This window comes from Rana temporaria, chromosome 1, assembly GCF_905171775.1.
Source record: "Rana temporaria chromosome 1, aRanTem1.1, whole genome shotgun sequence".
NCBI lineage: Eukaryota > Metazoa > Chordata > Amphibia > Anura > Ranidae > Rana > Rana temporaria.
In genome coordinates, this window is record NC_053489.1 from 103572274 (window position 1) to 103584529 (window position 12256).

Consider the following 12256-nt stretch of genomic DNA (forward strand, 5'->3'; position numbering starts at 1 on the left):
AAAGACACATGATAGTAAAGTAAAATCAATGTTTGATTTTGATTTTATTATTTGTAAAGCGCCAAATACAGTTCATGAACTGCGCCTAATGGTGTAGAAATCGCCACTACAGTGATTGTTGTTAGCTTCCAGGTCTCATGCTGAGCAACTGCCCTGCTACATAGTGAACATAAGGGTTTTGCTCGCTCAGCAGGAACACCTTTCACTGCCTTTCTCTATAAATACAAGGCCTTCTCTGATTGGATGAGGTGGAGATTGTGATATCACCACCCAACCTCTCCACCGGAGAATGCCCTGTATTTATTGGGAAAAACGCAAGGCATTCTTGGACTGTCATCAACAGAGTGAGCCCCTGTGTTCTCTATACAGCAGGGCAGCAGCTCAGCAACAAGCTCAACAAGGGGCCTGGAAGGTAGTGAAGATCACTGTAGGAGTGGTGCCTATTATATATATATACACACACACACATATATATATATACACATATATATAGCTCCAAGCTGGACCAATGTTATTATGCAAAATAGTACATACCGGGAATTCAGCTTCAACCAATATGTCCATGGAGGACCGGTACAGATGCTGGAATAGCACATAGTGTCACAAAAGCAATTAGCAGCCCCAGGTGTTATATAACCGCAGTATGAAAGAACAAGACGCGCTTGTTTTCATTCCTTCATAGCTCTGGAATGTCATATTTAGCTGAGACATGGGGCTGTGACGTGGTTGTCTTTCAGACTGCTGCATCAAGCCATGTAATTGCAACACGTGTTAACAACACATGCTGGTGAGAAAAGTGCCAAGTAATCGTTCCCTTACATCAGAGTGTGTAGAGTGCCATAAACGACACCTCTGAATGAAAGACCCAAAATAATAGTAATTGCACATATTGTAAAACATGGCAGATTAGGTATCAGAATTTGTCCTGCAATCCTCTGTAGCACCAGCCTACTCTATCTAATATCTGAGTGATATTTTTCTGTAGTGCAGGTAAATTTAAGCAGGCCTGGCCCTAGCCAGAAGCTAGGCCTGTTTGTTTTGATCTGTGGGCTGGGAGTGGCTTAGAGTAGGCTCGTGGCTCACAGCTAGGTTTCATCTTTTCTTTACTTTCCTTCTGTATCTAGAGGCTTCTAGAAGGAAGGTGGGGAAGAAAAGTGGAGCTGTCAGGGGTGTTCTAAGGAGCCCTGACCAATCCCCAACCTGGATTGGCAGGGGTCAGATCTCCTTAAATACTTAGAATCAGCCCAGCTGGGGAGGAGTTGTTCGGGTGGAAGAACTGGAGATGGAGTATTAGGCTGTAGGGGCCATCGAGAAAGCCCCCTACTCTTAGTGGGTAGGGGGTGACCTTGGGCCAGGGGCTCAGAGCTGAACACGGAACCCACACAACCCAAGGGGTGTCCTAAACAGGAGCAGGAGAGGACAGTGGGGAATACTGCCGGGCAAGTCTCCAGGAGGGATCCATTAGGTGTGGGTGAGTGACAGGCACAGTCGGGAAAGCTGGGAGAGGCATGCCAAAGCGGATTGGGAGTGTGCAGTCTGAGATGGATGTAGAGCCAGTGGGAGAGACTGATGTTACTGTCAGTAAAGTCAGGTTGCTGCAGCTGGGAGGGCTGTGAGGGTCTGCAAATGGCTGACTGGGATCAGTAGTCCACCAAAGAGGGCAGATAGCACCAGAACTTTCTTTGCTACACCATAGGGGCCCGTGGTCCCTGCCTGTAATAAGTTACTTTTGCTAAAGCCTGTCTGAGACACGAGTCAGGCATAACCATGTGCTAGCTGCGCCTGAAGAATCGTGCTGGAGATAGAAGGAGAGATAGTCTGCAGCAAGTGTTGTGCAGGAAGAAAGTATCTAAATTGTCCCGAGCCTTGCAAGAATCTGTTCTGAGCATCCCATATATTCCTTAACCCCATTTAACTTCTAATCCCTCAAAATACAAAAACAAAGCTGATGGACTGATTCATTGTCTTGGAGAATCTGGAAGTGAATGCCGGGCTGGGCAGGGTGACAGGTGGGCCAAATCACTCAGCAGCCCCTACGGGGGTACCTCTACACCTCTGTACAATCGCAATTACACTTAAACAGGATGGGGGGCCAGTTTGTTGTAACTAGTGCTTGTGGTATGGAAACCCTGACCTTTATGCACCTTTCCCTGACTCTAAATTTGTTGCAGGCACTGTGTTTATTACCAGATTTATCTGGTTGTCTATCAGCTTTATTTTTAGAGGTCGCACTCCTAGACCCCAATTTAAATTAAATTATCTGTTTTCCTATTATTTGGTCATCACTAGAGTGCACGGAAAATAATCTCTTTCTCAGGGATAGACGATACTCAATCTAGCCAAGCGGTTCTCCTTACTCCCCTAGTAGGAGTCCTGGATAGACAAATGACATGAGACGAAAGAGTTTGGGGTCATCTTTATTCCCTTTGTTTGGCTGTGTTATGCAATGCTAGACCCAGGGGCTTAGCAGCAACTTTTGGGCAACTACAACCCAGAGGCCAATGGTGCAGTGACTTGGACCTCCTCCCAGGCTGAAGCTCTGCTCCAGGTACTCTCTGCTCACCAGGCGGGTCGAGCTGGACAGCGCCTGCTGCCATGACTCTAGGCTCCCGAATTGGCCAGCTGGGAGCTGCAGGGAGGAGCTAGAGCGGCTCGGTCAGGGCTGACCAGGGGAGGAGAGACTCTGGTGGGGAACGGAGCTGGCCTCTGCTCAGACACAGCATATTCCATCCATGCTGGGGGGCGGTCTGCACTCTGTCCTCATCCCGCATTCTTACCAGTCAAAAATGTTTACTCCTATTCACCAGGAAGCCTTTAGGCAAGTCTGTGGCGGAAGAAGTGAAGCCTTTTTAATGGGCATCTGGCTCTTCCTAAGGAGGGAGATGTAGACTCACACCACCGCAGGACAGTTGGGCTTTTTCCACATCCATTCCTCCTTGCTCTCTCCAGTGAGATTCAACCCGACCCAACTTAATTCTGGGACATGGATTTGTGAATAGGCCCAAAGCTAAGCCTAGCAGGGACCTTGGTGTCTTCCTGAAAGCCTCCTCAATAATCCTGCACCAGAGTGCAGAGTCCCCCAGGACTGGATCAGGAACACTGCACCCTGCTGCTCAGGCCTCAAACTATTTATGGGCTCTCACAAAACAGCTTCTGGGCACACCTTCCATAAATATTCAGACTGCCAGTTCTGGTCCCCCTACCATTATACTTCTAGAAGGCTTCAGAAGATAGAGAGGGTTAACATGAACAGCAGCCTATGAAACACTGAGCAGCCCTAAGCAATCAACTCCTGTTCCACTGATTACAGAGGAGCTAAACCAAATTTCCCTGGCAGCCTTCTCTATACTAGGAGGGTGCTACACAACTAAAACTTTTTTTGTTTTCGGTTGTGTGTACATTTTCTGTTCTTGCATGGAGTAGTTACTTCGTGTTACAGATCGTGCTTCATCACCACACATCTTTTTGAGGTAACTTGTTTGTCCACCTAACCGATACATCGTGGACTTCTGATTTCACTATGAATACTATTAATTGCAACACTGGCTAGGTGAGGGGTTAAAAATGTATGCAACAAATTAGACCTACTCTCTACTATAACCTTATGTGTTTAGTGTTCACATATGCTTAAAGTTTTTATTACCCCAACATTTCATATTCCTGATATGTCATTACTATTTTATACCAAATTTGTTGTTTTACAAGGCGATTTTTTTTTTTATCTTTTAGTAATATGGTTGTTTCTATCAATTGCATATTATTGTTTGTAATAATGTGGTTTGACAAACATCTTGCCCGCTGTTACACTCCATTGTTCTTACAACTTCCTTCCATCATCTCCCACATTACATAAGGGATGTGTTATGTCCATGGCATGCATTTCTATTGGAAAAATCTTACAGAAAGATTATAAAAAAAAAATTCTATGTGCTCCGTTTACACAAAAATGCTGGTGGGATGTGATGTGCAGTGCGGAAAAATTCTGCATACCTGCATTTTTTCACTGCTTACTGGATGGCACCACTTGTGACTTATCCTGGTTCTCCTCCTTTTTGGAAAGCCGATCACAAATAGGGAAATTGGGACCTTTCACTTCTGAAAAACGCACGGTGTCATGCGGAGTCCCTCAGGGATCCCCACTGTCGCCGGTGCTGTTCAATATCTATCTCCGTCCCCTCTTTGAAATCATCAGTAGCCAAAAGTTACTTTACGGCCTAGTACACACGGGCAAACATGTCCGCTGAAAACGGTCCGCCGTACCGTTTTCAGCGGACATGCCCGCCCGGAGATTTCTGTATGATGGCTGTACACACCATCATACAGAAATGAGAGTCAATCCGCGCAGACAGACAGCGCGGTGACGTGTTCGCGGCGACGTGCGCAACGCTGAAAGGTCAATGCTTCCACGCATGCGTCGAATTCATTTGACGCATGCGAGGGATGGCGGCCCCTCGGACATGTATGGTAAGTCTGTACAGACGACCGAACATGTCCGACGGACAGGATTCCAGCGGGCATGTTTCTAAGCAAGTTTAGAAACATTTGCCCGCTCGAAAACGGTCTGGAGGGCAAATGTACGCTGGAATCCTGTCCGATCGGCCGTACACACGACCGAACATGTCTGCTGAAACTGGTCCGCGGACCAGTTTCAGCAGACATGTTCGGTCGTGTGTACGGGGCCTACCACTCTTATGCAGATGACACACAATTGTACTTTTGCATCTGCAACAAAAAGGATCATCATCTTGGTCTAGAGAAATGCCTCTCTTTGATAGAAAACTGGATGACAAAGAGTTATCTTAACCCTTTCATGCCTATGCCTATGTATGACATTTGGTGTTTACAAGTTAAAATCCATATTTTTGGCTAGAAAATTACTTAGAACCCCCAAACATTATATATATATTTTTAGCAGAGAATCTAGAGAATAAAATGGCGATTGTTGCAATATTTTATGTCATACGGTATTTGTGCGGCGGTGTTTTAAACACAACTTTTTGGGAAAAATTTACTTTCATGAATTTTAAAAAAATGAAAAAGTAAAATTAGCCCAATTTTTTTGCATAATGTGAAAGATGATGTTATGCCGAGTAAATAGATACCAAGCATGACACGCTTTATAATTGCACGCACTCGTGGAATGGCGACAAACTACGGTAACTAAAAATCTCCATAGGCGACGCTTTAAACTTTTTTTACGGTTACCAGGTTAGAGTTACAGAGTAGGCCTAGTGCTATAATTATTGCTCTCGCTCTTACGATCGCGGCGATACCTCACATGTGTTATTTGAACACCGTTTTCATATGCGGGCGCGACTTCCGTATGCGCTTTCTTTGCTGCGCAAGCTCGCGGGGAGGGGGGCGCTTTAAAAAATTTTTTTTGTTGTTTTATTTATTTATTTATTTTTTCTAATATTACATTTTTTTTTTTTTTTTTTTTACATTTTGATCACTTTTATTGCTGTCACAAGGAATGTAAACATCCCTTGTGACAGCAATAGGTCGTGACAGGTACTCTTTATGGAGGGATCGGGGTCTAAAAGACCTCCGAGCCCTCCTTTGCACTTCAAAGTATTCAGATCGCCGAAAACGGCGATTCTGAATACTGTGTACTTTTTTAAATCCGGCGCCATTGGCAGCCGAGAAACCCGGAAGTGACGTCATGACGCCGCTTCCGTGGTTTCAATGCGCACACTGAATCAAAGCCGTTTACGGCTTTGTTTCAGAGCGCGCCGAGACGCTGGAGGCGCCGGATCGTGGATCGGGTCTCCCGGTGGGACGGGAGGCCCGGTCAGAGCGGCGAGAGGCGGCGGGAGGGGGGGGATGTCCCCTCCCGCTCCTCCGGCATAACAACCGAGCGGCTTTTAGCCGCATCGGTTGTTATGTTTGGAAAGCCGATCGCCCGCTCTAAACAACGGTACCGGGATGATGCCTGCGGCTGCAGGCATCATCCCGGTACAACCCCTGAAAGCCGAGGACGCATATATGCGTACGCTCGGCGTGAAAGGGTTAAACTCAACGGTTCGAAAACAGAACTTCTCCTGTTTCACGCCAATCGAAAGAATCAACTTGCAACAACTTGGACACCCCCGCCCATTCTGGGCAAAATCATCACCCCTAGCACCAAAGTCAAAAGTCTCGGAGTCATCTTCGACACCTACATGACAATGGATGCACAAATAGGGTCAGTAGACAGCGGATCGCACCATCTGCTGCGCCTACTACGCAGACTTATTCCATTTATTTCTAAAGAAGACATAGCAGTCGTGGTGGAAACAATTGTCAACTCCAGACTTGACTATGCAAATGGCCTCTACCTTGGACTCCCAAAGTACCAAATCACTCGCCTGCAAGTCGTTCAAAACACGGCTGCTAGACTTGTGACTGGGAAAAAACATGGGAATCAATTTCACCTTCACTAAGATCCCTTCATTGGTTGCCAGTAAAAGACAGAATCAGTTTCAAAGTACTCTGTCTGACGCATAAGTGTATTCTGGGAAATGCCCCCCAATATCTATGCGAGAAACTAAAAGCTCACAACCCCAATCGCATTCTGCGATCCACCAATCAAAATCTTCTCCAGATACCCAAAGCCAGATACAAGTCCAAAGGAGAAAGAAGATTTGCGGTCCAAGGCCCTAGACTATGGAACGCTTTACCAACCAGCATTCGGTTGGAGGAGAATCACCTGGCCTTTAGGAGAAAGATCAAAACCCATCTCTTTTGAGTTCAAAGGAGAAATGGACAAACGAGCGCCCAGAGGCGATTCAGTTCGCATGTGCAGCGCTATATAAGTTTTTCACTCACTCACTCACTTGTCATCACACTGCAGCGCAATACACTGTACTGCTGTGTGAAGACATGAATGAAGTGTCATTTTTTTATTATTTTTACAGGGCTCCATAGTGTGGTGCTTGTTGAACCCCCTGTGAACAAAAAAAAACCTGGAAAGAGAAAGGCCCTCTAACCCTGAACCCCCCCCCCCCCCCCCCCGAGATGCAAGGCTCTGGACAGAGGCAAGGTACTCTATGGTCTACCTAGGCCAAAGCCAGATGGATCCCGCTCTGTAGGGACCTTCCTAAGCTGATCCACCAAGTACTTGGTGGAAAGCCTCTACTGACATGGGAGTCATCGCTAAATGAGCAACCTGTGCAACCACCCTGCCCACACTGCAGAGGCCAAAGACTGTTTCCCTTATGTCTTCAAAAAGCTTTGGAAACCATTAAAAAAGACTAATACATACCTTGTATTATTAATAGAGCAATGACACAAACTATAATAAAACTCTAGTAGGAAGTATAACAATTTGGCAAGAGTCACCCCTCTGTAAATTCCTCCCCGTTCACCAATCACCAGACACAATAGAAAGTCTCCACAAAGCTCATTCCAGTGAACGACCTTGTGAGAACGTCAGCCAGTAAAGTGGCGGAGTTGTTGTTTTTACGCGTAGTTCTATTTTCCTATAAGCAGAACTTTTTGCTCTGTGCCAGGTCACGATAAAACTTCCTGGAACACAAACACACAGAACTGATCCTTTGCTCAAGTTCTTGACCCGTCTGAGAGTAAACTCTGCCCTATTAATTCAACAACACAAATTAAACAGTCATTAACATTGTGACGGGGCGGGGAGGTCATCCCGGTCAAATGTGCCCCGAGTATGGAACATAACCTTTCTATGGTCTCTTATGGCAGAACGATTCTGAGATGTAAATATAATCTATTAAAAAAGGAGAAATCTAGCCAAGGCTCGTTTGGCTGGACTTCTCCTGTGGATCACAGGAGTACAATTTGTTTTGCACTCCTGTGACCCTGTTTTCAGCAGAGAGCGAACTGAACCCCGCTCTCTGCTGACGTCACAGATATCAGTCCAGGCAATGCGTCATCCCGACAATGGGAGTCTGGATCCGCCAGGTGCTTGGACTGACACCCTTCTCAGGCTCTCAGCGAACCGCTGAGAGCCTGGGACTGCACACTTTACTTATCCACAGCTCAGCTCTTCAATGAACAAGGAGGGAGAAGAGCAGAGAGCTGTGACTGACAGTCTACAGCTCTCTGCTCACGGAGCTCTGAAAAAAAGAGCGATTGGTGGTGTTCAATCGATTGGTTTTCAGTGCAGAGGTGCCGGGGGACAGATGCTGCATCCACCTAGGTAAGTATGAATCTAAAAAAAAAGAAAAAGAAAAACCACTCTTAACCTTTTTACCTTGGGGCAATTTTTTTTAAATGAGGAGGAATGCATGCACTTGCCACGGTGGGCTCGGGGGGTACCCACAAACTAATACATTTACCTGATCAAGCTAATATGTATGGGGTACCTTAAAGTGGATGTTTATCCCTCACATATATTTAGTGAAGTGAACAGCCTCAGATGATACACAGAGAGGAAACAAATCTCCTTACATAAGTTATTTATTTATTTATATATATGTGTATGTGTATGTGTATGTGTGTGTATATATATATATATATATATATATATATATATATATATATATATATATATATACATACACACACACACACATACACATACACATACACATATATATAAATAAATAAATAACTTATGTAAGGAGATTTGTTTCCTCTCTGTGTATCATCTGAGGCTGTTCACTTCACTAAATATATGTGAGGGATAAACATCCACTTTAAGGTACCCCATACATATTAGCTTGATCAGGTAAATGTATTAGTTTGTGGGTATATATATATATATATATATATATATATATATATATATATATATATATATATATATATATATATATATTCTGTCTTCACCTTTATATACTCTTTCGAAAGTTTGTGTTAGGAGATTTTCTCTACCTATTCAACACTGCAGTGAAGCCTGGGCATACAGCAAAGACAGCTGATTGTAGGAAAGGCACATATCCCCCCTCCTCATAGGTAGAGACTTTCAGAGCTGATCATTGAATAGTTCAGCTCTCTGCTAATCTATTTATAGCATCCTCCCCAACACAAAACGGATGTTTTTATCATATGTGACAGAGAACTTGTCAGGAGTTATCAGGCCAATAATAGAAGAAAGGAGCAAAAGACAGCTACGGCTTTCAAGAGAGATAAAACACTGCATTGCTGTATTTTTAAATCTAAAAAGCCAATATAAAGAAATAATAGTGGTAAAATAAGCACTTCTGGGTTTAACAATTTTTTTTTTGTAGAATTATCCTTTAAGGGTGCTGGGCAAGGGGTGTGTCCTTACCTGCATACTTTTGCTAACAGGTGTCCCTCATTCCCATCTCAAAAAGTTGGGAGGTGTGGTGATAGGCCATCGTAAATAAAATATATGAATGTAACTTTCTGTACTACATTTCTGACAAACCAGAAAAATGTCAGGAAGGAGAGTCAGAAAGCGGTGTCTGGCACATGTGGAGACTGAGGATCATTCCAAAGCAAAACTTTATCTTACATAAATTCTAATACTTGCCAAATCGTACTGAGATAAATGGATTTCCTGGCGCAGTGCGCAGTCACCAATGAGGTCAAAAGCACATTTTTCAGAAGGAAAAGGTCAAATCTATTTCATCTTTTTCCACCACCTTCTCTATAACAGAAGGACTGCACATGCACTGCTGAGGGGGTTCCAACTGGTTAATATATAATAGAAGTGACATGTATTCATTTGATACTTTGGGATCAGTTAAGGCCAAGGCGCTAAAAACTTAGCTCAGTGGACCAGGCTTGGGGACGGCTCATGTTATAAAAATTTTATAAAAATGAATGAATAATAAAAATAATAAAAAAAAGCTGATTGAAAATCTAAAAAAGCTGAAAAACCTAGCAACAAATGATGCAACAGATGATAAGCTAATAAAAATACACCAAAGCTCAAAAACTCTTCAAAAACACACAAAAAAAAACAAATGGAAAAACGCTCAAAGACACTTTGCTGAGGTGTGAATGCAGCCTTACAGCTGGAATAGAAAGGGTTTTGGATATATAAAGAGGAAATATCTCCAAATAGTATTGCTGGGGCAGATGGTCTTCAGTGCAGCAACACGCATCTTATGTTTACACAAAACAGCACAGAAACACGTGAAAACAAGAAAACAAGTACTGTATAACTAATCCCATAACAAGTACATATAGGATATGTAGAGCAGGGATCATGACTGCAACTAACATGCACTGCATTTTCCAATATATATTTTTTTAAAAAGTAGAGGTTCGGGGGCTTACAGAGCCATTAAAACACAGTAAAGCCTTGTACACGTGTTGCGCTACCCCCGAAGGAGCCGCTGATTGTTTTGGGATCTACTCTCTTTTGGCTCAGCTCACCCCTTTTAACTGGCTCGAACCCCCCCCCCCCCCCGACACATCAGAAAACCTGGTGGTTGAGATATTGCGACCTCTGTTGGGCTGGGGTCACAATAGCAGTAACAGTATAGCAATAGAATTACCTGCTGTTAAGGACGGTTCCTCCAGGCGAGAAAATACACTCTACACACAGTGGATATATATTAAAATGCAAAGGATAAGTTTACTTTATGGAAACTTAAAGCGGGGGTTCACCCCAAAACATTTTTTTAACATGACATTCAGCCGAGTTGTCAGAATGACAAATCGGCTGTTTTTTGGGGTTTTTTTTCAGTGCCGTACATACTGTATTTTCACCGCCGCTTCTGGGTAAGTAATGTGCGGGACTGGGCGTTCCTAATTGATTGACATCCTTCCGACCGTCGCATACAGTGCGTCACGAGTTGCCGAAAGAAGCCGGACTGAGAGTCGGCTCTATACGGCGCCTGCACACCGACGTTCGGATTATTTCGGCAACTCGTGACGCGCTGTATGCGCCGGTCGGAAGGATGTCAATCAATTAGGAACGCCCAGTCCCGCACATTACATACCTGCAAGCAGCGGTGAAAATACGGTATGTACGGCACTGAAAAAACAAACAAAAAAACAGCATAGGTTTGAATTATGAACACAAATGGTAAGCAATGACTCACTATGATTCGCAAGGGCCCTTGCAAGAATCAGCATTCAATGACAGTAAGAAAAACTTAACTAACAAATGGTACCACTCATTTAAACTAAGATAGATAGTCTATACTAGCGAGCGCCCTCTAGTGGGCAGTTCTACAGAACAGTTAATGTCCACGTCGTGCCCGGTTGGTGCACGTGAGAAATTTTAATCCAATGTGGCAATCGATGAGGGAACTTAAATAACAGAATGTTTGGGACAGAAAAGTTGGTGAACTAACACTCGTCTGTGTCAGTCACTACTATGAAAACTCAAACAGTTAACTGGGATTCCCGGCAGAGTGTTTCCTGCCGACAAAACCGGTCATCTGTAACCCGTGCATGCTTGATAAGCCTTCGACACATGCGCGATAGCATACAAGGCATAGTGTAGGGTGTAGCAAGATGGCGGCGGCGGCGGCATTGAATGTGACGAGCGCTGGCTCATCGTAGTCGATGGCGTCACCGCGTTCTTGCCATTCAAAAGAACCTTGGTTATGTTGAATGGCTGTCTGTATGCACGGCTTGGCAAGCCAAGCTTGCCAGGAATCCCGTCATGAAAACCAAAGTTTTTTTCCTGACTGGATTCCCGGCCGTGTGTACAGGGCTTAAAGGGTTAGTAAAGGAAAAAAGTGTTTTCCTTTAAAATAACAAACATGTCATACTTACCTCCACTGCGCAGTTCGTTTTGCACAGAGTGGCCCCGATTCACGTCTTCTTGGGGTCCCTCGGCGGTTGTCTCTGGTCCTCCCCGCAAGTACTAACCACAGTCATGCGAGAGCTCGCATGGTGGTGAGTAATTGCGGGTGCGCTCCTGTGATACAGTGAGGGGCCATAGTCACTCACTGTATCACTCGGCCCCGCCCCTCTGGGCGCCGCGTCACTGAATGTGATAGACAGCAGCGCCAGCCAAAGGCTGCGCTGCTCTCAATCCATCCGCTCTAGCCAATCAGCGGCCAGGCTGAGCGGCGAAGAGGATCTCGGGACCGCGTGCGGGACTTTCGAGGGGTCAGGTAAGTAAAACGGGAGCTTGGGGAGGGGGGGGGGCGTCATTAGATGTTTTTTCACATAGATTGCATTAAGGTGAAAACATTTTTTTCTTTACAACTCCTTTAAGAAACCATTTCATGAAAAACAGAATACAAGCCAATAAGTAGCGGATGTGTATGAATTATTTTTTGAGAATAAGCATTTCATTTAGTGTCACTTTAATGTTGTCTGTCCCTATACATTTCAGCTGATTGCAGTAGAGCCCCGGTGCCTGCTCCTTACA

The 12256-nt window shown here is 44.6% G+C and overlaps 1 protein-coding gene across 4 annotated transcripts in view; it reads right to left on the minus strand.

Moving 5' to 3' along the window:
• ARHGEF28 (Rho guanine nucleotide exchange factor 28) overlaps nt 1-12256 on the minus strand; it is a 355169-nt gene that overhangs the window by 280254 nt on the left and 62659 nt on the right. The window contains exon 1 of one of the 4 annotated variants that reach the window (XM_040341442.1): nt 535-557. The exons of the other annotated variants lie outside the window; for them this stretch is intronic. The gene's annotated coding sequence lies outside the window, so the exon portion shown is untranslated. Of the gene's footprint in view, nt 1-534; nt 558-12256 lie in introns of those variants that run through there. 4 annotated transcript variants of the gene reach the window in all.